Source organism: Macaca mulatta, chromosome 10 (genome assembly GCF_049350105.2).
Source record: "Macaca mulatta isolate MMU2019108-1 chromosome 10, T2T-MMU8v2.0, whole genome shotgun sequence".
Taxonomy (NCBI): Eukaryota; Metazoa; Chordata; class Mammalia; order Primates; family Cercopithecidae; genus Macaca; species Macaca mulatta.
The window spans coordinates 22,706,693-22,733,404 of record NC_133415.1 but is presented as its reverse complement, the minus strand read 5'-3'; the positions used below and the strand labels follow the sequence as shown (position 1 = coordinate 22,733,404).

Genomic DNA, 26,712 nt, shown 5'->3' with positions numbered 1-26,712 from the left:
ATCCCAACACTTTAGGAGGCTGAGGTGGGCGGAAAACTTGAGGTCAGGAGTTCAAGACCAGCCTGACCAACATGGAGAAACCCCGTCTCTACTAAAAATACAAAATTAGCCAGGCATGGTGGCGTGTGCCTGTAATCCCAGCTACTTGGGAGGCTGAGGCAGGAGAATCGCTTGAACCCAGGAGGTGGAGGTTGCAGTGAGCTGAGATCGTGCCACCACTATACTCCAGCCAGGGCGACAAGAGTGAAACTGCATCTCAAAAAAAAAAAAAAAGGAGCTTCACTACTTATAAATTTGGTGATCCTAAATAAGTCCTTCACTTTTCAGAGCCTCTGTTTTCCTGTCAGAGATGGGGAATAATAGTAAGACCACCTCATGGGGTTGTCAAGACGTTAGAGTTGGACTGACTCACAGAATTCTAGAATATACCATCATGCTACGACAGTTTTTTCCTTTTTAAATTTTAAATTATTATTATTATTATTTAGAGACAAGGTCTTGCTCTGTTGTCCAGGCTGGAGTGCAGTGGCGCCATCATAGCTCACTGCAGCCTCAGATTCCTGGACTCATGTGATCCTCCCACCTCAGCCTCCCAAGTTGCTAGGACTATAGGCACAGCCACCATGCATGCCCAGCTAATTTTTTAGACGGGGTCTTACTATGTTGCCCAAGCTGGTCTGAACTCCTGGCCACAAGCTCCTCCAGCCTCAGTCTCCTGAGTAGCTGGGATTATAGGCATGAGCCATTTTGCCTGGCTGCGTTTTTCTTTCACTTAACTTTTTTGGTGGGAAAATTGAGATTCAACTATATAGCAAGTTAACAAACTTTTTTTTTTTTTGAGATGGAGTGTTGCTCTGTCGCCTAGGCTGGAGTGCAGTGGCGCGATCTCGGCTCACTGCAAGTTCCGCCTCCTGGGTTCATGCCATTCTCCTGCCTCAGCCTCCTGAGTAGCTGGGACTACAGGTGCCCGCCACCACGCCTGGCTAATTTTTTTTCTTTTTTTTCTTTTTTAGTAGAGACAGGGTTTCACCGTGTTAGCCAGAGTGGTCTTAATCTCCTGACCTCGTGATCTACCCACCTTGGCCTCCCAAAGTGCTGGGATTACAGGCGTGAGCCACCGTGTCCAGCCAACAGACTTAAAAAAATAAAAAAGAAAAGAAATTCGAGTTAACATCTAAAAGTTAAAGCTTAGTTCAGGGCTGGTACTCAATATATCTTAGGAATTATTGTTGATTCTCAAATTCTCCAAATATTCACTGAATGCCTGGCACATTTGGAGGCTTTGCACTAGTTCTATGGATGATAAAATGGTATTTACACATGAACTTTGTTTCAAAGAACCCACAATCCAGGAGGACATGCACACATGACTATGTGTGTCTGACACAGAAGTAACTGTCATACACGAGATTTAAAAACTGCTGGCCGGGCATGGCTCCTCATGTCTATAATCCCAGCACTTTGGGAGGCCGAGGCAGGTGGATCACCTGAGGTCGGGAGTTTGAGACCAGCCGGACCAACATGGAGAAACCCCGTCTCTACTAAAAATACAAAATTAGCTGGGTGTGGCGGTGCATGCCTGTAATTCCAGCTACTGGGGAGTCTGAGGCAGGAGAATTGCTTGAATTCGGGAGGCGGAGATTGAAGTGAGCCAAGATTGTGCCATTGCACTCCAGCCTGGGCAACAAGAGTGAAACTCCGCCTCAAAAACAACAATAAAAAAAAAAACTGCTTTGGGCTGGGCATGGTGGTTCACGCTTGTAATCTCAGCACTTTGGGAGGCAGCCTGGGCTCAAGTGATCCTCCCATGTCAGCCTCCCAAGTGTGAGCCATTGCACCTGGCCCAAAATATCACATTTTTAAACAAAGAAAGATCAGTACTCTTGGTGTTTCCTTTTGCTGCAGGGTCTGATGTGGTGTGTATAGCACTGCTGTCCTGAGTCCCTTGGGGGCCTCTATATTAGACGTGGCATCACATGTCCCCAGCTGGTTGGTGTTCATCATTAGCTCCTGTGTGGTTTCCCTTCCCCTTCCCATCAAGACCTTCCACGGGGACCAATTGGCCTTGTGTGCCCAGGACTGAGGGGTTTCCTGGGATGGGGGATTTTCAGTGCTTAAACTGGGACAGTTCCAGCAAAGCAGGATGATTTGTTACCCAATTAGAGAAAAAAGCAGGGACTGGATTTTTTTGTTTGTTTGTTTTTTGTTTTTTGTTTTTTTTTTGAGACAGGATCTCATTCTCGCCTATGCTGGAGTGCAGTGGTGTGATCATGGCTTATTGCAGTCTCCACCTCTCAGGCTCATATGATCCTCCTGCCTCAGCCTCCTGAGTAGCTGGGACAACAGACATGTACCACCACACCTAGCTAATAGGGACTGGATCTTATGTATGTACCTTTGTAACTCTCAAAGGTTATAAGCCACTTGATAGCCCTCAGTAACTATTATTGGCCAAATTTGTCGTCTTTGGCAGAGCACCTGGCAGGGACTCAGTACATCCCTAATCAGTTGCTCATCTGAGGCACAGAAAGGTTAAAAGTGACGCAGCCAGGACCTGCTGGCAAATCCCCATGGCTCCAGCACCAGGCCTGTCTAGCACCTGAACCTCTGACCTACTGCTGCTCATCCATGTCTATCTCCTGAGACCTCGAGACATGAAGCCACCTTGGGTAACCTGTAAAGGCTTATTTGCCTAAAACCTGCCGAGGAGTCTTAATGTCCCCATCCTGTTTTAATAGACAAACACTTTGCTTTTGGAAACTTTCTGTTCCTTGGACATTGATGGTCATATTGCTTCTGGAATCATTACAGTGTGCCTTCGGCCAAAAGCAGAACTGGAAACATCCTGAGTGGGCTGGTAACGAGGCTAGCTCTGTCGACTAGTTCAAGACCCCTGAGAGCTTTGGGCCTGAAGTTCCTCAGCTTCCAAGTGAAAGGTTTCGACTTGGCATTCTGGGAGACAGCCTCTGTGACCATCAGTTTCCTCATCTGTAAAACTGGCATCATGATAACCTTGAAGGTAATTGTGAGGCTTAAAGGGAGTCATGCATGTAAACCACCTTGCACAGTCCCTCGCAGGAGTTCTTGGCTTTTTGTTTTTTTGGGTTTTTTGTTTGTTTGTTTGTTTTGAGACAGAGTCTTGCTCTGTTGCCCAGACTGGAGTGCAGTGGTGCAATCTCGGCTCACTGTAGCCTCCACCTCCCTGATTCAAGCGATTCTTGCACCTCAGCCTCCCAAGTAGCTGGGATTACAGGCGCCTGCCACCATGCCCAGCTAATTTTTGTATTTTTAGTAGAGACGGAGTTTCACCATGTTGGCCAGGCTGGTCTCAAACTCCTGGCCTCAAGTGATCTGCCTGCCTCAGCCTCCCAAAGTGCTGGGATTACAGGTGTATGTCACCTCGCCCACCCTGGAGTTCATTTATTAGCTTGTTTTTCCTTCTCTTTAGTTCTCCCCTAAGTCTAAACTGCAGTGATTTTATGATTCCACTTTTTGAGTCAGTGCCCCAGATGGTTTGCTCATTCATTCACCCCGAAAAATGTTTATTGTTCACCTACTATGTGGCAAACATCACACTAGGTACTGGGTGCTAAACATATGGTGGTGAGCAAGAACCTGTCTAGAAAACATCAGAAATTGTCCAGCAATCCCCAGCAATGCAAAGAAAGACACAGCAAAAAGATCCATGATCAAATGCATCCAGAAGTCTGAAATTACAACTTTTATGATTGTTTCAAATGAATTCTGAGTAGATGCTACTTAGCAGGTGGCCACAGTTCTCCCCAGTACCTGCTGTTCTACTTAAGACACCTGCTGCTGTTTCCAGGATGCTAACATTTACTTTGGTCTTTATGTCAATGTCATTTGCAGAGAAAGCCAGCTGTGCCACTTTTTCTCTTTCAACATTGCCACTGAATTGTGCTTTGTTGATACAAAATTAAACACTGCTCACGTAGATAGCACCAGGGCAGCTTTCAAGACTGGTTTGAATAGGAACCTTCTGCCTAAGATGAAGAGTAGACTCCATCTTGGGGTTAGGAATGTTTTCCTTCTTTGAGGCTTGATCATCTGGCCGAATTTTACTTTACCTGGTGCTGCTTTTGTTCCCCTGGCTTTCCTTTCTTGGAGCCCTTTTGAAATAATCCTTCTCTGCTTGTGGGATTTTACCAGACAGTAAAGAACTGATGAACCATAAGAAGAAAAGGTTAGACAGACAGCAGATTAGTGGTTTCCAGGTGCTGGGGGTGGGGAGAATGCTGAGTGCTTCACAGGAATGAGGACTCTTTTGGGGGTAATGAAAATGTTTTGGAACTAGACAGAAATGGTGGTTGTGCCGGATTGTGAATGTACTAAATGCCACCAAATTGTTCACTTTACAGCAATTTATTTTATGTTACATGAATTTCCCCTCAGTTACACACACGCGCACACACACACACACACACACACACACAAAAACTAAACATTATATTAAATGAGAGAAGCCGGATACAAGAGTATGATCTATGAGCCTAGGTATATGAAGTTTGAGAACAGGCTAGAGTACACTATGGTGGTAGAAATTAGAACAGTGGGCTGGGTGTGGTGGCTCACACCTGTAATCCCAGCACTTTGGGAGGCCAAGGCGGGTGGATAACCTGAGATCAAGAGTTCGAGACCAGCCTGGCCAACATAGTGAAACCCTGTTCTCTACTAAAAATAACAAAAATTAGCTGGGTGTGGTGGCATGCACCTGTAGTCCCAGCTACTCAGGGGCCTGAGACAGGAGAATCACTTGAACCCGGGAGACAGAGGTTACAGTGACCCGAGATCACATCACTGTACTCCAGCCTGCACAACAGAGTGAGACTCCATCTCAAAACAATTAATTAATTAAATAAAAATAAATAATAAAATGCAGGCTATGGGTCAAATATGAATTTCAAAGAAACAAATTACTTTTAGTATAAGTATGCCCGATGTATTGCATTGTTTATCTGAAATTCAAATTTAACCAGGCATTTTGTATTTTTACTTATTAAATCTGGTAACCCTATGTTTGAGACTTTCTATAAGAAAGTCCTATTGTCATTAAGGGATAAACTAGGATGACCTGTCTGGTAAAAAGAGAACAGATCTCTGTCTGTCACTTGGTTCCCTAGAACCCTCACCTGTGGAGTTAAATTTGGAATCTGGAAAAATTGAACCTAAGAAGCTCCAGATTTAGGTATCCCAGGCATGGCAGGGAATTGAGATAAGACTCAGAACTAAGAACTTTTATGGAAAGTCTCTATAATAAGGTTGGGTGCAGCAGCTCACACCTGTAATCCCAGCACTTAGGGAGGACGAGGCGGGAGGATCACTTGAGCCCAGGAGTTCAAGACCAGCCTGGGCAACGTGGTGAGACCTCACCTCTACAAAAAATTTAAAAATTACCTGGGCATGGCGGCACACCTGTAGTCCCAGGTACTTGGGAGGTTAAGGTGGGAGGATCACTTAAGCCCAGGAGGCAGAGGTTGCAGTGAGTCAAAATTGTGCCACTGGCACCACTGCACTCTAGCCTGGGTGACAGAGTGAGACTCTGTCTCGAAAAAAAAAAGATTGCGCCACTGCAATCCAGCCTGGGCAACAGAGCCAGACTCTGTCTCAATAAACAAACAAACAAACAAACAAAAACCCCGAAGACTTCCAGTCCCCTTCATTTCTCCTACTCCCAGAAAGTTTGTGCCCAGACAGGAGATTGAAGGTTCTTCTCTAGAAAACCTGAGTTGTCTCAGATAAATGATTCCCACACACTCTCATTTTCGGAGTCATCAAAGGAAAAAGTAAGTTTCCCCCTGATCATTTTACAGGAAAAATCAAGCAATTAATAAGCCCTTCACATATAAATAGAGAACTTCCCATCAGATTCCTATTTCCCTCATTCTCAACTCGGTCAAACACACTGTCAGGATAAAGAATTTCTTGGCCGGGCGCGGTGGCTCAAGCCTGTAATCCCAGCACTTTGGGAGGCCGAGACAGGCGGATCACGAGGTCAGGAGATCGAGACCATCCTGGCTGACACGGTGAAACCCCGTCTCTACTAAAAAATACAAAAAACTAGCCGGGCGAGGTGGCGGGCGCCTGTAGTCCCAGCTACTTGGGAGGCTGAGGCAGGAGAATGGCGTGAACCTGGGAGGTGGAGCTTGCAGTGAGCTGAGATCCGGCCACTGCACTCCAGCCTGGGTGGCAGAGCGAGACTCCGTCTCAAAAAAAAAAAAAAAAAGAATTTCTTCAGGGCTGGTGTGATGGCTCAAGCCTGTAATCCTGGCACTTTGGGAGGCTGAAGTGGGAGGATCACTTGAGTCCAGGAGTTCGAGACCAGGCTGAGCTAATCATAGTAAGACCTCATTTCTACAAAAAGTAAAAAAATTAGCTGGGCATGGTGGTGTGCACCTGTAATCCCAGCTACTTGGGAGGCTGAGCTAGGAGGATTGCTTGAGCCCAGGAGGTCAGGGCTACAGTGAACCATGATCACTACACTCTAGACTGAGTGACAGAGCGAGACTCCATCTCACAAAAAAAAAAAAAAAAGACACCCACAGACACAATTAAAAAAAAAAAATAGCAATAGGTATATGTTTAAAAAGTAAAGAAATGAAGAAAATGAGGCAGGTTAAACAGGCTTCGTGTGGTGGCTCACACTTGTAATTCCAGCACTTTGGGAGGCTAAGGCAGGAGGCTTGGGTGAGGCCAGGAGTTCGAGGCCAGCCTGGCCAACACAATAAGATTTCCCCCGCCCCACGCCCAGCCCCCATCTATTTTTAAAAGAAGTTACAGGAAAAACAAAACATTATAAAAGAATGAAAATGTAATCACTATATACTATGTGTCTCAGCTGTGAATAATTACATAATCACAATAGTGTGCCTGTTGTATTCGTTTAATAAAAATAGTGACAAAATATATTGGGAGAAGGGGGAAGGTGGGAGTGGTGGTAAAAAGAAAATCACTCATTTGGAAATTAATGAATAAAGTAAAAAACTGATAAATCGAGATAAAGCAAAGTAGACATTGTTTAGAAGAATGGTGGCAGCTGGACATGGTGGCTCACGCCTGTAATCCCAGCACTTTAGGAGGCCGAGGCAGGCGGATCACCTGAGGCTGGTTCAAGACCAGCCTGACCAATATGGAGAAACGCCATCTCTACTAAAAATACAAAATTAGCTAGCCGTGTAGCCATATGTAGAAAGCTGAAATTGGACCCCTTCCTTACACCTTATACAAAAATTAATTCAAGATGGATTAAAGACTTAAATGTTAGACCTAAAACCATAAAAATCCTAGAAGAAAACCTAGGTAGTACCATTCAGGACATAGGCATGGGCAAGAACTTCATGACTAAAACACCAAAAGCAATGGTGACAAAAGCCAAAATTGACAAATGGGATCTAATTAAACTAAAGAGCTTCTGCACAGCAAAAGAAACTACCATCAGAGTGAACAGACGACCTATAGAATGGGAGAAAATTTTTACAATCTACTCATCTAACAAAGGGCTAATATCCAGAATCTACAAAGAACTTGTAAATTTGCTTAAATTTACAAGAAAAAATAAAACAACCCCATCAAAAAGTGGGCAAAGTATATGAACAGACACTTCTCAAAAGAAGACATTTATGCAGCCAACAGACACATGAAAAAGTGCTCATCATCACTGGCCATCAGAGAAATGCAAATCAAAACCACAATGAGATACCATCTCACACCAGTTAGAATGGTGATCATTAAAAAGTCCTGCTGTTACAGGTGCTAGAGAGGATGTGGAGAAAGAGGAACCCTTTTACACTGTTGGTGGGATTGTAAACTAGTTCAACCATTGTGGAAAACAGTGTGGCGATTCCCCAAGGATCTAGAACTAGAAATACCATTTGACCCAGCCATCCTATTACTGGGTATATACCCAAAGGATTATAAGTCATGCTGCTATAAAGACACATGCACGTGTATGTTTACTGCAGCACTATTCACAATAGCAAAGACTTGGAACCAACCCAAATGTCCATCAATGATAGACTGGTTTAAGAAAATGTGGCACATATACACCATGGAACACTATGCAGCAATAAAAAAGGATGAGTTCGTGTCCTTTTTAGGGACATGGATGAAGCTGGAAACCATCATTCTGAGCAAACTATTGCAAGGACAGAAAACCAAACACCGCATGTTCTCACTCATAGGTGGGAATTGAACAATGAGAACGCTTGGACTCAGGGTGGGGAACATCACACACTGGGGCCTGTCGTGGGGTGGGGGGAGGGAAGAGGGATAGCATTAGGAGATATACCTAATGTAAATGACAAGTTAATGGGTGTGGCACACCAACATGGCACATGTATACATATGTAATAAACCTGCATGTTGTGCACATGTACCCTAGAACTTAAAGTATAAAAAAAAAATTAGCCAGCCATGGTGGCACATGCCTGTAATCCCAGGTACTCGGGAGGCTGACGCAGGAGAATTGCTTGAACCCAGGAGGTGGAAGTTGCAGTGAGCCAAGATTGCACCATTGCACTCCAGCCTGGGCAACAAAAGCGAAACTCTGTCTGTCTCAAAAAAAAAAAAAAAAAAAGAAGAAGAAGAGGAAGAATGGTGGATGGGCATGGTGGTTCATGCCCGTAATCTCAGCACTTTGGGAGGCTGGGGTGGGTGGATCTCTTGAGCCCAGGAATTTGAGACTAGCCTGGGCAACACTGAGAAACCATGTTGCTATAAATAAAACAAATTAGACAAGTGTGGTGACACATGCCTGTAGCCCCAGCTCCTTGGGAGGCTGAGGTTGGAGGATTGCTTGAACCCAAGGGGTCAAGGCTGCAATGAGCCGTGATTGTGCAGCTTCTCTCCAGCCTGGGTGACAGAGTGAGACTTTGTCTCAAAAAAAAAGGAAAAAAGAAAAGAAGAAGGGTGATAAAAGCATGAAGTAACAAGAAGTCATAGCAGAGGTTGCCTCTGAGACATAAGACTGAGGAGAGGACAGGGATGGAGAAGGCAAGCTGGTTTTGTTGTCAGTTTTTAAAACCTGCCTTGACCAAACTACATGCACATGCTCCTTAAATAAAACAAAATATAGGGTCAGGTGAGGTGGCTTACGCCTGTAATCCCAGCACTTTGAGAGGCCGAGGCAGGCGGATCACCTGAGGTCAAGAGTTTGAGACCATCCTGGCCAACATGGCGAAACCCTGTCTCTCCTAAAAATACAAAAATTAGCCGGGTGTGGTGGCACACGCCTGAAGTCCCAGCTACTCGGGGAACCTGAGGCAAGAGAATTGATTGCTTGAACCCAGGAGGTGGAGGTTGCAGTGAGCCGAGATTGCGCCATTGCACTCCTGCCTGGGCGACAGAGTGAGACTCCATCTCAAAATAAATAAATAAATGAACAAACAAAATATAGTTGAAAAATGGAAACCTGGAATTGGAATGATCAAATTGCTTTGGCTACTGAACTATTTTGCATGCTTATTTCTTATTTAGGAAAACCAGGGTTAATTTTGGGGCTCAGAACACCTAGAGGGAGGAGGCAGGAGAGAAATGGTAGGATTGGGGGAGAGTTGTACCAAGCAGGGGACATTCTCCTCCATCTTCCCCACTGTCTCTAAGTAAGCCACAGTACTAGGGCCAGCCTCTTTTCTTGCTACTCTGTGCATGTGAGGTTACGAATTCCAGGCACCACAAGCGGCACCCTCCAAAATTCTCCTGCTCCATCTCTGGGAATCTTTCGGGCACTGCTTCCTGAACCTAGTGGCCAGTCACGCTTGCTCTCAGATGCTCATCCCTGGCTTCTGATCTCTTGCCTAACACTTACTTTCCTTTTTTTTTTTTTATTTTTCTTTTTCTTGAGACTGAGCCTTGCTCTGTTGCCCAGGATGGAGTGCAGTGGCTTGATCTTGGCTCACTGCAGCCTCTGCCTCCCGGGTTCAAGCAATTCTCCTGTCTCAGTCTCCTGAGTAGCTTGGATTACAGGCGCCTGTCACCGCTTCCAGCTAAGTTTTGTGTTTTTAGTAGAAACAGTGTTTCTCCATGTTGGCTTGGCTGGTCTCGAACTCCTGACCTCAGGTGATCCACTTACCTTGGCCTCCCAAAGTGCTAGGATTACAGGCGTGAGCCACTGCGCCTGGCCCAACACACCTCATCTTGTATGTATGTATGTATGTATGTATGTATGTATTTTTATTTATTTTGAGACAGAGTCTCACTCTGTTGCCCAGTCTGGAGTGCAGTGTCACCATCTCAGTTCACTGCAGCCTCTGCCTCCCAGGTTCAAGCGATTCTCCTGCCTCAGCCTCCACAGTAGCTGGTATTACAGGCATGTGCCACCACACTCAGCTAATTTCGGTATTTTTAGTAGAAACAGGGTTTCACAATGTTGGCCAGGCTGGTCTTCCACTCCTGATCTCAAGTGATCTGCCCACTTTGGCCTTCCAAAGTGCTGGGTTTACAGGCCTGAGCCACTGTACCCGGTCTTATTTATTTTTATTACTTTTTTCTTACATTTCTTTTTTTTTTTTTTTTTTTTTTGAGACAGTGTCTCACTCTGTTGCCCAGGTTGGAGTGCAGTGGCGCGATCTCGGCTCACTGCAAGCTCCACCTCCCGGGTTCACACCATTCTCCTGCCTCAGCCTTCCCAGTAGCTGGGACTACAGGCGCCCGCCACCACACCTGGCTAATTTTTTTGTATTTTTAGTAGAGACGTGGTCTCACCATGTTAGCCAGGATGGCCTTGATCTGCTGACCTTGTGATCCGCCCGCCTCAGCCTCCCAAAGTGCTGGGATTATAGGTGTGAGCCACGGCGCCTGGCCTTTTTTTTTTTTTTTTTTTTTTTTTGAGATGGAGTCTCGCTCTGTTGCCCAGGCTGGAGTTCAACCGCACAATCTCGGCTCACTACAACCTCCGCCTCCCGGGTGCTAGCAATTCTACTGCCTCAGCTTCCTGAGTAGCTGGGATTACAGGCGCCTGCCACCATGCCCGGATAATTTTCTGTATTTTTAGTAGAGATGGGGTTTCACCATGCTGGCCAGGCTGGTCTCAAACTCCCAATTTCAGGCGATCTGCCCGTCTCGGCTTCCCAAAGTGTTGGGATTACAGGCGTCAGTCACCACGCCCAGCCACTTTTTATGAGAAGCTCGTATTTTTACCAATCCCAGGCTTTTGCAATTCACAATCCCACTTTTTAAAAGTGGGGAGGGGAAATGTGTCCAAAACTAGGTCAGTTTTTGCCAAGAAAGAATATTTGGCGAGGAGCGATCATCTGTTACCACAAAAAGTAGGAAGAACATGATCTCAGAATATTGGGTGGACTTTTAAATTTAGTACGTTACGGTTTTTGAAAAATGCCCTACATTGTGCTTATTTTTCTCATTTCTCTGCTTTCATAGGGTTTGGCCCCTGGGAACCAACCGGCCCATGCGATTGGCGATGGCACCGCAAAGAGCTGCAGGGCCATCTAGTGGTCAATGGTCTTCACTGCACATACGATGATTCTAGTCAGCAGTTCCCCAAAACAACCTGGTAACACACACCCAGGGTTTCCCCAATGAGGATCAACTTTTGCCACTTTCAAACATTGTATAAATGTTTGACATTTGTTTTATAAACATTCCTACAGCTTTGCACTTAAAAAGATTGCCTCACTGTAAATCTGAAGATTAACTTTCCAGCCATTGCAAGGTGATTTTGAGCCACTGTGTGCCAAATCAGACAGGCCTGAGTTAGTGCTTGTTGTTGGGTGACTTTGGGCAAGTTACTCAATCTTCCTGACTTTCCGTTTCCTCTTGTGTAGCAAAGACAGGATCGTTCTGAAGATGAAGGCAAGTGTACATGTCATGCATGTGCTACTGTTCCTGACAAATAAGTGTTTGCTACTGATTTAGCACCTCTAGAAAGAAAGTCCAGGCAAGGGACAGAAACCTAATCAAACAGGCTGAAGCAAACGCTTGCTATACGAAACCTGAGCAACCGAGTGCAGTGACTGATGCCTGTAATCCCATCACTTTGGGAGGCCAACACAGAAGGATCACTTGAAGCCAGGAGTTCAAAACTAGCCTGGTCAACATGGAGAGACCCCCATCTCTACAAAAAAATTAAAAAATTAACCAGGTGCATCTGTAGTCTCAGCTACTCAGGAGGCTGAGGCGGAGGATCTCTTGAACCCAAGAGTTTGAGGCTGCAATGAGCTGTGATTGCACCACTATACTCCAGCCTGGGAAATAAACAGAGACCATGTTTAAAAGAAAGAGAGGCCGGGGGCACTGCTCATGCCTGTAATCCCAGCACTTTGAGAGGCCAAGGCAGGTAGATGACTTGAGCCCAGGGGTGTTAGACCAGCTTGGGCAACATGGTGAAACTCTGTCTCTACAGAAAAATTTAAAAAATTATATGCGTGGTGGCCCAGGCCTGTGAACCCAGCTACTCGGAAGGATGAGCTGGGAAGATCACTCAAGCCTGGGAGGCAGAGGTTGCAGTGAGCTGAGATCGTGCGATTGCACTCCAGCCTGGGTAATGGGAGTGAAATCCTGTCTCAAATAAAAAGGCAAAGCACATTTTAATTGAACCAGAGAAACATCACAGACATAAAATAGTAAAATAGATTATTTTCAGATTAAGCTTGGTGAAGACATATCCAAGTTCACATTTTTCTCTAATTCTTTCCCATCATCATACTGGTCCAACCCTATCCCCATATTTTGCTTAGAATACTTCTTTATGGGCTGGGCACAGTGGCTCATGCCTGTATTCCCAGCAGTTTGGGAGGTCAAGAAGGAAAGATCGCTTAAGTCAAGAGTTTGAGACCAGCCTGGGTAACATGGCAAGACCCCATCTCTACTAAAATTAGAAGAAAAAAAAATCCAGGCATAGTGGTGCACTCCTGTAGTCCAGCACTCCGGCAGCTGAGGCAGGAGGATCACTTGAACCCGGGGGTTCAAGGCTACGATTAGGCCACTGCAGTGCAGCCTGGGGACAAAGCGAAACCCTGTCTCTCTTAAAACCCTCTCTCTCTTAAAAAAAAAAACCCTCAAAGAATATTTCTCTGAGGGAGGTGCTACTGTCTCTTCGGTGGGTGCTGTTGTCTCTGAGGTGGGTGGTGCTGTCTCTGAGGTGGGAGCTGTTGTCTCTGTGGTGGGTGGTGTTGTCTCTATGGTAGGTGTTGTCTCTGTGGTAGGTGCTGTTGTCTCTGTGGTGGGAGCTGTTGTCTCTGTGGTGGGAGCTGTTGTCTCTGGTGGGAGTTGTTGTCTCTGAGGTGGGTGCTGTTGTCTCTGAGGTGGGAGCTATTGTCTCTGTGGTGAGTGCTGTTGTCTCTGAGGTGGGTGTTGTCTCTCTGGTGGGAGCTGTTGTCTCTCTGGTGGGAGCTGTTTCTCTGTGGTGGGAGCTGTTGTCTCTGTGGTGGGTGCTGTTGTCTCTGGGATGAGTGCTATTGTCTCTGAGGTGGGTATTGTTGTCTCTGTGGTGGGTGCTGTTGTCTCTGTGGTGGGAGCTGTTGTCTCTGTGGTGAGTGCTGTTGTCTCTGTGGTGGGAGCTGTTGTCTCTGTGGTGAGTGCTGTTGTCTCTGTGGTGGGTGCTGTTGTCTCTGTGGTGGGTGCTGTTGTCTCTGTGGTGGGAGCTGTTGTCTCTGTGGTGAGTGCTGTTGTCTCTGTGGTGGGTGCTGTTGTGTCTGTGGTGGGTGCTGTTGTCTCTGAAGTGGGTGGTGTTGTCTCTGTGGTGGGTGCTGTTGTCTCTGTGGTGGGTGGTGTTGTCTCTGTGGTGGGTGCTGTTGTCTCTGAGGTGGGTGCTGTTGTCTCTGAGGTGGGTGCTGTTGTCTCTGTGGTGGGAGCTGTTGTCTCTGGTGGGAGCTGTTGTCTCTGTGGTGGGTGCTATTGTCTCTGTGGTGGGTGGTGTTGTCTCTGTGGTGGGTGGTGTTGTCTCTGTGGTGGGTGCTGTTATCTCTGAGGTGGGTGCTGTTGTCTCTGAGGTGGGTGCTGTTGTCTCTGGTGGGAGCTGTTGTCTCTGTGGTGGGAGCTGTTGTCTCTGTGGTGGGAGCTGTTGTCTCTGGTGGGAGCTGTTGTCTCTGTGGTGGGAGCTGTTGTCTCTGTGGTGAGTGTTGTCTCTGTGGTGGGTGCTGTTGTCTCTGTCATGGGTGTTGTCTCTGGTGGGTGCTGTTGTCTCTGTGGTGGGTGCTCTTGTCTCTGGTGGGTGCTGTTGCTTCTGGTGGGTGCTGTTGTCTCTGTGGTGGGTGCTGTTGTCTCTGGTGGGAGCTGTTGCTTCTGGTGGGTGCTGTTGTCTCTGTGGTGGGTGCTGTTGTCTCTGTGGTGGGTGCTGTTGTCTCTGGTGGGAGCTGTTGTCTCTGTGGTGGGAGCTGTTGTCTCTGTGGTGAGTGTTGTCTCTGTGGTGGGTGCTGTTGTCTCTGTCGTTGGTGCTGTTGTCTCTGTGGTGGGTGCTGTTGTCTCTGGTGGGTGCTGTTGTCTCTGTGGTGGGTGCTGTTGTCTCTGGTGGGTGCTGTTATCTCTGTGGTGGGTGCTGTTGCCTCTGGTTGGTGCTATTGCCTGTGGTGGGTGCTGTTTTCTCTGAGATGGGTGCTGTTGTCTCTGTGGTGGGTGCTATTGTCTCTGAGGTGGGTGCTGCTGTCTCTGTGGTGGGTGTTGTCTCTGTGGTGGGTGTGTCTCTGGTGGGTTCTGTTGTCTCTGAGGGGGTGCTGTTGTCTCTGTGGTGGGTGCTGTTGTCATTGGTGGGTATTGTCTCTGGTGGGTGCTGGTGTCTCTGTCGTAGGTACAGTTGTCTCTGCTGGGTGTCTGAGAGGTTACACACACAGCCGGGGTGGCCCAAGGCCAGTGACTGACTAATGGGGTGCAGCATAAAAGCCAGCCTCTGACCTCACGGTGGGACCAACACTGCAGCGCTCCCCTTGGAATTAGACTGTGGTCAGGCCTCACCTGAAAGCACATGTTTGCTCAGCTCCTTCCCTGGTGCTGTTCTGCTTTCCTCACTTCCTCGAAAGTTTCTCCCTAGGGCCTCCCTCAATAAATCAATTGCATGGGAATTCCTGCCTCAGTCTCTGCTTCTGGGGAACCCAGCCTAAGCCTCTAAGAGTGGGCTCCCACTGTGAGCCATCTATAATCTAGAGTAGGGTTGTGGAGTTACACAGCTAGGGAAGAGCTGGAGGTGATAATGCTAGCTGGGGCCATCGAAGAAGGGTATCAGTAGAGTGCTATGAAGAAACACATCTTAGAGGGGAAGCAAAGTTTGATGCTACCTTTGTCTGACTCTAAAACCTGGATTTGTAACCATGACCTTATACTACTCTTCACTCTCTGCTCATAAAGTTTTTTGTTTTTGTTTTTGATAGAGTGTCTTGCTTTGTCACCCAGACTGGAGTGCAGTGTTGCGAACATGGCTCACTGCAGCTTCGACCTCCCAGGCTCAAGTGAACACCTCAGCCCCCAAGAAGCTGGGACTACAGGCATGCACCACCACGCCCTGCCAAGTTTTGTATCTTTTGTAGAGACAGGGTTTGGTTATGTTGCCCAGGCTGGCCTTAAACTCCTGAGCTCAAGTAATCCGCCTGCCTCAGCCTCCCAAAGTGTTGGGATTACAAGCGTGAGCCACCATGCCCAGCCTGTCAAGTTCTTACAGTTTTAAACTGAGACTTCAAAAAAATCATAAGAAGTCCAGGCGCGGTGGCTCACACCTGTAATCCCAGCACTTTGGGCCGAGGCAGGTGGATCACCTGAGGTCAGGAGCTCTAGACCAGCCTGGCCAACATGGTGAAACCCCATCTCTACTAAAAATACAAAATTAGTCGGTGGTGGTAGTGGTACCTATAATCCCAGCTACTTGGGAGGCTAAGGCAGGAGAATTGCTTGAACCCAGGAGATGGAGGTTGCAGTGAGCTGAGACTGTGCCACTGCACTCCAGCCTAGGTGACAGAGCGAGACCCTGTCCAAAAAAAAACAAAAAACAAAAAAGAAGAAAACATAAGAAACATCTTCCTTCATTAACATAGCTTCTAAGGTGTGGGCAAGGCCAGCGTTCTGTGACCAAGAAAGTCTCCTGGGCACAGTGTGACCTTCACTGCGTCTGCTGAACCAGCCCACTTTGACTCAGCCCAGATATCAGAATAGCAGGGCAGTGGGGATGGTGTTGGGATAACAGCTTATTTAGATGGAAAAAAAAAAATAGGATTGGTTTGCTCCATCACATCAAACTATAAATAAATTTCAGATGCATCCAAGCACTACATGTGAAAATGAAATGAGGCTGGTGGGGTGGGTCATGCCTGTAATTCCAGCACTTTAGGAGGCTGAGGTGGGAGGATTGCTTGAGCCCAGGAGTTCGAGACCAACCTGGGCAACATGACAAAACCCCATCCCTACAAAAAATTTTAAAAATTAGCTGGGCATGGTGGCATGTACCTGTAATTGCAGCTTCTTGTGAGTCTGACATAGGAGGAATGCTTGAGCCCAGCAGGTCAAGGCAATAGAGCAAGACCCTGTCTCAAAAAAATAAAAAAGAGAAACAAAGAAAGAGAGAGAGAGAGAGAGAGAAAGAAAGAAAGAGAGAGAGAGAAGGAAGGAAGGAAAGAAGGAAGGAAGGAAGGAAGGAAGGAAAAGAGAAAAGAAAAGAAAAGAAAAAGGATATGACAGTTTTAGAAGAAAGCTTAAGAAGTATATTTGAAGCCAGGCACAGTGGTTCACACCTGTAATCCCAGCACTTTGGGAGGCCAAGTCAGGCAAATCATGAGGTCAGCAGATTGAGACCATCCTGGCTAACACGGTGAAACCCCGTCTCTACTTAAAATATAAAAGATGAGCCAGGAGTGGTGGCAGGCGCCTGTAGTCCCAGCTACTCGGGAGGCTGAGGCAGGAGAATGGCGTGAACCCGGGAGGCGGAGCTTGCAGTGAGCAGAGATCGCGCCACTCCAGCCAGGGTGACAGAGCAAGACTCAATCTCAAAAAAAAAAAATATATATATATATATAAATATTAAAAAAATATATATATATATATATATAATCAGAGTGGAGAAGAATCTCTTTAATAAGATGCAAAAAGTACCAATCATTAGGAGAAACATCATCTGCTTTGCATCAAAATTAAAAGCATCTGAATGACAAAGCACATCATAAACAAAGTGAAAAGTGACAGCCTTGATTATTGGTAGTTGACAGTGACTGTTTCTGACCCACTGTGTGGTTCTCATGAGTGTCTCATCCCTCAAGCCATTTCCTCCCTCGTCCTCCCATCTGTATCTATGCCACCAATACCTGGATGAGACTAAGCAGTAGACCGGACCCCCCCAGTCTGGGTTCAAGGACTGGTGAGGCAGATGGACTCAGCTGGAATTATTTGCACTTTGCTTTTTTTTTTTCCACTTGTTTTTAAGAGATGGGGTCTTGCTCTGTCTCCCAGGCTGGAGTGCAGTGGCACAATCGTAGCTCACTGCAGCCTTGAACTCCTGGCCTCAAGGGATCCTCTTGCCTCAGCCTCCTAAGTTGCTGGGATCACAGGTGTGAACCACCATGCCAGTGTCGCTTGGCTTTTCTACAGAACCTGCCAAATAGCTGTGTGAAGGAGATACCTGACATCGAGCATACTTCCTGACCCTGGGCGCAGATCCTTGGTCCTCAGACATGCGCTTGAAGTCTGGCCTCACCTGCCCACATGGGATGAGGAATGTGCCCCGTCAGAAAGGTCTAGATCTCTGGGGGCTACTGCCATTTATCCCTTCTATTCTGGGAGAAGGTCCATGTCAGCCACCATGAAGTAAGTCTAATGTCTGAGCCATAGGTTGAAAATTTCTTGCTGTGCCGCAGTTACCAGTTACTTCTGCACTTTATTCCTCACTGTACTATGAGATGTACTTGAGGTTTCAATGCAACAGGGCTGGCCTGGACTACCATGGACAATACATAGTTTTTAAAATTATTATTTAGTTTTTAGGCCAGGCACAGTGGCTCACACCTGTAATCCCAGCACTTCAGGAGGCCCAGGTGGGCAGACCATTAGAGGTTAGGAGTTTGACCAGCCTGGCCAACTCAGTAAAACCCTGACTCTACTCAAAATACAAAAATTAGCCTGGTGTGGTGGCAAGTGCCTGTAGTTCCAGCTACTTGGGAGGCTGAGGCATGAGCATAGCTGGAACCTGGGAGGCGGAGGTTGCAGTGTGCTGAGATCACTCCACTGCACTCCAGCCTGGGTGACAGAATGAGTAGTCTCAAACAAAAAATTATTATTGATATTTTTACTTAATTTTTTTTTTTGAGACAGAGTCAGTAGAGATGGGGTTTTGCCACATTGGCCAGGTTGGTCTTGAACTCCTGACCTCAAATGATCAGCCCAGCCGATATTTAATTTTTAATTGACAAAATTTGTCTATATTTATGGTGTACAACATAGTATTCTGAAATATGTATATATTGTGGGATGGCTAAATCAAGCTATTCAACATATGCTTGCCTAACAGTCTTATGTTTTTTGTGTGTGTGTGGTGACAACACTTAAAATCTCTCTTAGTAATTTTCTCTTTTTTTTGAGACAGAGTCACTCTGTCACCCAGGCTGGAGTGCAGTGGCACCTCTTCAGCTCACTGCAACCTCCACCTCCCAGGTTCAAGTGATTCTCATGCCTCAGCCTCCCGAGTAGCTGGGACCACAGGTGCGTCCCGCAACACCCGGCTAATTTTTGTATTTTGAGTAGAGACGGGGTTTCACCATGTTGGCCAACCTGGTCTCAAACTCCTGGCCCCAAGTGATCCGCCCACCTCAACCACCCAAAATGCTGGGATTACAGGCGTGAGCCACCATGCCTAGCCTCTCTTAGTAATTTGCAAGTATATGATACACTGTTATTAACTATATAAGTCACCATATTGTACAATGAGACTGTACTTAGGCTTCAAAAGTTGAAAAGCAGGATGAAAGAAGAAAATTGCCTCATGTCAACGTCTATCCACACCTCTACCCATCTAACCAATACTTATCAATCACCTACTCCACCAAATAGCACCAAATAACCAAGACAAAAGGCCCAACCTTTCAGTCAGGATTATTTTGTTTACCAGTGATGGAACTCTACTTTGTGTGTGTGTGACCCATTTCATGTGGACACTTAAGGCCTGGGTGAAGTGAGGAGTGCCCACCCAGTTGGGTGGCAGGCAAGTAGGTGGTCTCAGGCCCATGCCTGACCCCAGGAGGGGATGCCAGGCAGTGGGTACTGGCCCAGGCAGGCCAAGGGGAGTGCTGGAAGGGTGGCCAAGGCAGTTAGATCCATCGGGGGACCCTGAAGCCCAGCCCTTGGGAAGGTATCTAAGCCAGGGAGTGTGGGCCCAGGCCAGAGCCTGGCCCAGGGAAGCAGGGTTGGGACCTGGTCGGTGGCTCCCAGAGCCTAGAGGCTGACATCGCTGGGGGCTCCCAGAGCTGCTGCTGGAACTCAAGGCATATCTGCTGGTTGGATTCCAGCAGCTCCTGGAGGTGGGTGTGGAAGTGGTGGTTCTCCTCCAGCTGCTCCTGACAGGAGTTGATCTGGTCCAGCACGGAATTGCTGGCAGGTATTTTGCTTCCTCGAAGCTGTCATCCTTGCCTTCCACTCCTGCCTCCAACAGCATGCCTGGGTCCCTTCTGGGGTCTGACATTGCAGTCTCGGGCTTGATCACATCAAGGGCTGTGAGACCATGGATGGAACACAGAAACTATTATGCTGAAAGCCCAACAGAACCCTACTGAAACAATCTTTAAAAATAAAAAAGTTAATGAAGGCAGGCACAGTGGATCACACCTGTAATCTCGGTACTTTGGGAGGCTGAGGTGGGAGGATCACTTAAACCCACGAGTTTCAGACTAGCCTGGGCAACATAGTGAGACCCTGAGCTCTTAAAAAATAATAATAATAATAAGTTAGCCAGGCCTGGTGGCACACACCTGTGGTCCTAGCTACTTGGGAGGCTGCGGTGGGAGCATTGCTTAAGCCCAGGAGTTCAAGGCTGCAGTGAGCTATGATGGGGCTCCTGCACTCCAGCCTGGATGACAGACCAAGACTCTGTCTTTAAAAAAAAAAAAAAAAAAAAAACGGCCGGGCGCGATGGCTCACGCCTGTAATCCCAGCACTTTGGGAGACCGAGGCAGGCAGATTGCAAAGTCAGGAGATCAAGATCATCCTGGCTAACATGGTGAAACCCCATCTCTACTAAAAATACAAAAAATTAGCCGGGCGTGGTGGTGGGCACCTGTAGTCCCAGTTGCTCGGGAGGCCGAGGCAGGAGAATGGCATGAACCCCGGAAGTGGAGCTTGCAGTGAGCTGAGATCGTGCCACTGCACTCCAGCCTGGGCGACAGAGCGAGACTTCCTCTAAAAAAAAAAAAAAAAGCTAAGCTAATGAGTCATATAACTAAAAAAATCTAGAGATGAACTTCAGGTACAAATGGATCCAGGAACCTAAAAGATATAACCAGGGGCCGGGCTCCAGTGGCTCACACCTGCAATCCCAGCATTTTGGGAGGCTGAGGCAGGTGGATCACTTGAGGTCAGGAGTTGGAGACCAGCCTGGCCAACATGGTGAAACCCTGTCTCTACTAAAAAATACAAAAATTAGCTGGGCGTGGTGATGCACACCTGTAATCCCAGCTACTCAGGAGGCTGAGGCACAAGAATCGCTTGAGCCTGGGAGGCGGAGGTTGCAGTGAGCCAAGATTGTGCCACTGCACTCCAAATTGGATGACACAGCTCCATCTCAAAAAAAGAAAAAAAAAAAAGATATCACCAGGGCTCCCCTGACTCCATCTTTATTTTCTTCCCTTTGTGTATCAGCCCTGCTGTTGCCTGTTGCAGATGGCTTCCTCCACCTGGCCTGGGAAAATGGCAAGTAGTTCCACTTTACACTGTCCTTACAGCTCATGATCTTAGAAGAAGTGAAGCCCCCTGTTTCCCAGTTTCCTTATATCAAACCTCAGAGAAGTCTTTGATTGGTTCTACTGGGCTTACATACCCGGTCCTAAGCCAATCTCTGAGGACATGGGGATGGGTGGTCTGATTGGCCAGCTTGAATCCAAGTCCAGCAGGGTGGTGGTGGGGGAGGGACGGAGCACTGTGATTCAGAGCTTCATCTGGACCACAGGAAGTGGGGATGGGTGGGCACACAGGGGAGAGCATGCCAGGCAGGGAAAATGATAGCCATTTCTTCTAGAGCCTATAAGCCTTTCATATACTTCTGTTCCGGACCCCAGCTTCATTCCTTTGCTGCGCCCATCCATAGACTATGTACACCCCATCTTCACATCCACTGTGTGTGTGAGATGAGGGTCTCGCTCTGTCACTCAGGTTGGAGTGCAGTGGCACAATCTCAGCTCACTGAAACCTCCACCTCCACCTCCCAGGCTCAAGCGATCCTCCCATCTCAGCCTCCCAAGTAGTTGGGACCACAGGCACACACCACTACATCTGGCTAAATTTTTGTACTTTCTGTAGAGACGGGGTTTCGCCATGTTGCCCAGGTTGGTCTTGAACTCTTGAGCTCAGGCGATCCATCCACCTCGGCCTCCCAAACTGCTGAGATTACAGGCTTGAGCCATCACACCCAGCCCATTGTGTTTTATTGTTGGTTTCCTGCTAGGCTTGAAGCTCTGGCAGTACAGCGGCGGTGTCTATCTCATTTACCACTAAGTCCCCAGGGTCTACAGGGCTGCAAGAATGAACGATAACAAAGATTGTATCCATATAACCAAAGACTTAAAACAAGGGAAGGTAAATCTAAGCAAGTGCCACTAGTATGATGAGGGCCGCAGTCAGGTCTGGGACACAAAGGAGAGAGTTGCAGTGCTGTCTGGGCAGGGGTCTGGGTCAGGAAACAGAAGGTGGCCAGGCACAGTGGCTCATGCCTTTAATCCTAGCAGTTTGGGAGGCCAAAGTGGGTGGATCGTTTGAGCCCAGGAGTTTGGAACCAGCCTGGGCAACATGGCGAAACCCCATCTCTGCAAAAAATACAAAAAATTTGCTGGGCGTGGTGGACTGCATGTGTAGTCCCAGCTACTCAGGAGACTGAGATGGGACGATCGCTTGGCCCTGGGAGGCCCAGGCTGCAGTGAGCCATGATCACACCATTGTACTCCAGCCTGGACGACAGAGTGAGACCCTGTCTCAAAAAAAAAAAAAAAAAAAAGAAGAAAGAAAAGAAAAGAGAAAGAAAGAGAAGGGAAGGAAGGCAGGCAAGGGAAGGCAGTGGAAGGCAGTGGAAGGCAGTGGAAGGCAGGGGCGGGCAGGCAAGCAGGCAGGCAGGCAGGCAGGCAGGCAGGCAGGCAGGCGGGCAGGCGGGCAGGCGGGCAGGCAATGTGGAGGAGACATTTCTGTTTCTTTCCTTTTTTTTTTTTCTCCTGCCCTGTGCTTGGATCTCCCCCTTTGTGTGTTTATGGAGCTCCTTACTATATAATCTTGGAAGAGCCTGCTTCCCACTCCGGAAACCAAGAACTCCAGATACCAGCTTGCCCCTGCCCCCAGGCAGCTGGGCTCAGCCACCCACCACATCACTATGAAGTAAGTCAGGCAATACCTACTTTACAAAGTCACTTTGATGATTAAATGGAGTTTAAGAAGCACGCAGCTCAGGCCTGGACATACACTGGACCCTTAATAGTTGTTGCTCCCTCCTCCACCCTGGGCAGTGGGTGGGAGGGAGAAGAGCACAGGATGGTCAGTGCCTGACTTTGACCCTTGGACTTGATTCTGCAGGCACTATAGGGGGAGGAGTTTAGAAGTCCTTTTTGTTTGTTTTGTTTGTTTTGTTTTATTTGTTTTTGAGATAGAGTTGGCCAGGTGCAGTGGCTCACGCCTATAATCCCAACACTTTGGGAGGCTGAGGCAGGTGGATCACCTGAGGTCAGGAGTTTGAGACCAGCCTGGCCAACATGGTGAAAACCCATCTCTGCTAAAAATACAAAAATACCTGGGCATGGTGGTGCACATCTATAATCCCAGTACTTGGGAGGCTGAGACAGGAGAATTGCTTGAACCCAGGAGGTGGAGGTTGCAGTGAGCCAGGATGGCACCACTGCACTCCAGCCTGGGTGACAGAGTGAAACTCCAGGCTGGGTGCGGTGGCTCACGCCTGTAATCCCAGCACTTTGGGAGGCCGAGACGGGCGGATCATGAGGTCAGGAGATCGAGACCATCCTGGCGAACACGGTGAAACCCCGTCTCTACTAAAAATACAAAAAAATTAGCCAGGCGAGGTGGCAGGCGCCTGTAGTCCCAGCTACTCAGGAGGCTGAGGCAGGAGAATGGCGTGAACCCGGGAGGCGGAGCTTGCAGTGAGCCAAAATCGCGCCACCGCACCCCAGCCTGGGCGTCTGAGCAAGACTCCGTCTCAAAAAAAGAAAAAACAGAGTGAAACTCCATCTCAAAAAAAAAAAAAAAAAAAAAGGGAGAGAGAGACAGGGTCTCCCTATGTTGCCCAGGCTGGTCTTGAACTCCCAGCTTCAAGTGATCCTCCTGCCTCAGCCTCCCAAGGATGACAGGCATGAGCCACCATGCCCAGCCAAGGTCCTTTTATCTGAAAATTGAATATGCTGTATTATAGTCATGAAAATGCACCACTTGGCCAGGCACAGTGGCTCACGCCTGTAATCCTAGAACTTTGGGAGGCCGAGGCGGGTGGATCACTTGAGGTCAGGAGTTCAAGACCAGTGTGGCCAAAATGGTGAAACCCCGTCTTTACTAAAAATACAAAAACGGCCAGGCACGGTGGCTCACGCCTGTAATCCCAGCACTTTGGGAGGCCGAGGCGGGGCGGATCACGAGGTCAGGAGATCGAGACCATCCTGGCTAACACGGTGAAACCTCGTCTCAAAAAAAAAAAAAAGCAAAAAACTGTAGCTGGGTGTAGTGGAACGTGCATGTAATCCCAGCTACTTGAGAGGCTAAGGCAGGAGAATCACTTGAATGCTGGAGTTGGAAGTTTCAGTGAGCCGAGATTGTGCCACTGCACTCCAGTTTAGTCAACAGAGCAAGACTCCGCCTCAAAAAACAAACAAATGAAAAAAAGAACTCAAGGAGTGCCAAGAATATGTCATTAGTTCCTGGTTTGAGAAACCATGATGGTCAGTAAGGGACACTGAAGTATTTCCAGTACAGAAGAAACAGGACCAGATTTTTTTTTTTTTTTTTTTTTTTTTTTTTTTTGAGATGGAGTCTCGCTCTGTTACCCAGGCTGAAGTGCAATGGCACGATCTCGGCTCACCTCAACCTCCGCCTCACCTCAACCTCCGCCTCCCGGGTTCAAGTGATCCACCTGCCTAGGCCTCCCAAAGTGCTGGGATTACAGGTGTGAGCCACCATGCCCAGCCCAGGACCATATTTTTAATCTGAAAGATCAGGCTAGGAGCAAGAGAATAATCTGGACCAGTCTGTGGCAGTGAGCTAGGCAAGAGTGGCATGGGGACAGGAGGGGGCAATGGATCTGGAACACATTTGGGAAGTAGAGTGGACAGGGCTTCCTGAGAGTTTTTGAGTGACAGAACTGAGGGTCAATTTTCTTTCTTCAAAGTCTAGCCCCGTGCTACTTAAGACAGTGGCCATTGGGCCCACAGGGCTATTTAAATTTAATTCATAACAGGCCGAGTGGTGTGATTCACACCTGTAATCCCAGCACTTCAGGAGGCTGAGGTGGGAGGATTATTTGAGGTCAGGAGTTCAAGACCAGTCTGGCCAATGCAGTGAAACTTTGTCTCCACTAAAAATACAAACATTAGGTGAGCATGGTGACGGATGCCTGTAATCCCAGCTACTTGGGAAGGGGAGGCAGGAGAATCGATTGAATCCAGGAGACAGAGGTTGCAGTGAGCTGAGATGGTGCCACTGCACTCTAGCCTGGGCAACAGAGTGAGTGAGACCCCATCTCAAACAATAAAATAAAAATAAATAAATAAATTTAACAACAGGCCAAGTGTTATGATTCACACCTGTAATCCCAGCACTTTGGAAGGCTGAGGCAAGATAATTGCGTAAGGCCAGGAGTTCAAGATCAGCCTGGGCAATATAGTGAGTCCCCATCTATGCAAAAAAACTTTAAAAATTAGCCAGGCATGGTGGTGCACAGGAGTCTCAGTTAGTCCCAGCTACTCAGGAGGCTGAGGTGGCAGGACTGCTTGAGCCCAGGAGTTCAAAGCTGCAGTAGCTATGATCGTGCCACTGCACTCCAGCCTGGGTGACAGAATGAGACCTTGTCTGATAAATAAGTAAATGAATGAGTGAATGAAGAAGTAAATAAATAATTTAATTAATAACAATTAACAAAATTAAAAATTCAGTTCCACAGCCCCATGAGCCACCTTTCAAGCACTCAACAGCCATAGCTGGCTACAGGCCATACCATAGGGCAGTGCAACTACAGTTATGTACCACGTAATGATGTTTCAGTTGATGATGGACGGCATATACAAAAGTCTTCCCATAACATTATAATACTGTATTTTTACTGTATCTTTTCTATGTTTAGATGTGTTTAGATACACAAATACTTGCCATTGTGTTACAATTGCCTACAGTATTCAGTGCAACGACATGCTTTACAGATTTGTAGCCTGGGAGCAATAGGCTACACCATATAGTCTAGGTGTGCAGTAGGCTACACCAGCTAGGTTTATGAAAACGCACTCCATGATGCTCACGGGGTGAAATCGCCTAATGATGCATTTCTCAGACAGCGTTCCTTATCAAGTGATGCACAAGTGTGGAACGTTTCCATCATTGTGGAAGTTCCATTGGATCACACTGGTCTATACTTTTCCCATTTCATTATACTGTTTCCCTTGCCCACTCCCAAATGATCAGACATGGAACCTTGTTCTCTAGAAGCTCGCAAACAACCAGGGAACCGAAGGTCTTTAATACAATGTAGAACTGTGTTGAGATACATTAGAAAGATGTGGAGAGCTCTATGTGGGAGTTCAGAGGAGGAAACAAGAATTTCTGGGAGAAAGTAGCTTTAGTGAAACCTTGCAGATGACAGGAAAGAGAAGAGGGGTGTCGGGGGAGGCATGTGAACCTGCTGAAACAGGATCATTCCTTGCTTGCTTCCCCAGAAGAGAGGTTGTGACTGGCCACTTGCTTCTCAGCTCTGTCAGTCCCCCCCAAATTGATTTATTGATTCAATGTAATCCCAATCAAATCCTTTCAGTAGGGTGTGTGGGTGTGCATGTGTCTATAAATTGTCAACTGTTAGTTGGCCTTTTAAGTTTATTTATTTATTTTTATTTTTAAAATTATTTTTTGAGACGGAGCCTTGCTCTGTCACTCAGGCTGGAGTGGAGTGGCACAATCTTGGCTCAATGCAACCTACGTCTCCTTGGTTCAAGCAATTCTCCTGTCTCAGCCTCCCGAGTAGCTGGGACTACACGCACACACCACCATGCCTGGCTAATTTGTGTATTTTTAGTAGAGATGGGGTTTTGTCATGTTGGCCAGGCTGGTCTTGAACTCCTGACCTCAGGTGATCCACCAGCCTTGGCCCCCCAAAGCTCTAGGATTGCAGACGTGAGCCACTGCGCCTGGCTGATTTGTTTATTTATTTGGTTTTAAAAACAGCGTCTTGCTGTCACCCAGCCTGGAGTGTAATGGTGTGATCACGGGTTACTGCAGTCTCAAATTCCTGGTCTCAAGTGACCCTCCCACCCCAACCTACCAAGTAGCTGAGACTACAGACACACATCACCACATGTGGCTAATTATTTTATTTTTCGT

General features: G+C 47.3%; 2 long non-coding RNA genes across 10 annotated transcripts in view; both read left to right on the top strand.

Annotated features, from left to right (window-relative positions):
- LOC144331835 (uncharacterized) overlaps positions 1-26,712 on the top strand; it is a 73,499-nt gene that overhangs the window by 20,220 nt on the left and 26,567 nt on the right. For 2 of the 9 annotated variants that reach the window (XR_013399394.1, XR_013399397.1), the window contains 2 exons: positions 2,812-3,019; positions 11,395-11,532. This is a non-coding gene — a long non-coding RNA (uncharacterized LOC144331835). Of the gene's footprint in view, positions 1-2,811; positions 3,020-11,394; positions 11,533-20,790; positions 20,842-22,390; positions 22,510-26,712 lie in introns of those variants that run through there. The other 7 variants (XR_013399390.1, XR_013399391.1, XR_013399395.1 and 4 more) reach the window with 7 other exon arrangements.
- On the top strand, positions 3,285-8,917 carry LOC144331847 (uncharacterized). Its single transcript, XR_013399409.1, has 2 exons — positions 3,285-3,882; positions 6,730-8,917. It is a non-coding gene; the product is annotated as an uncharacterized LOC144331847 (long non-coding RNA).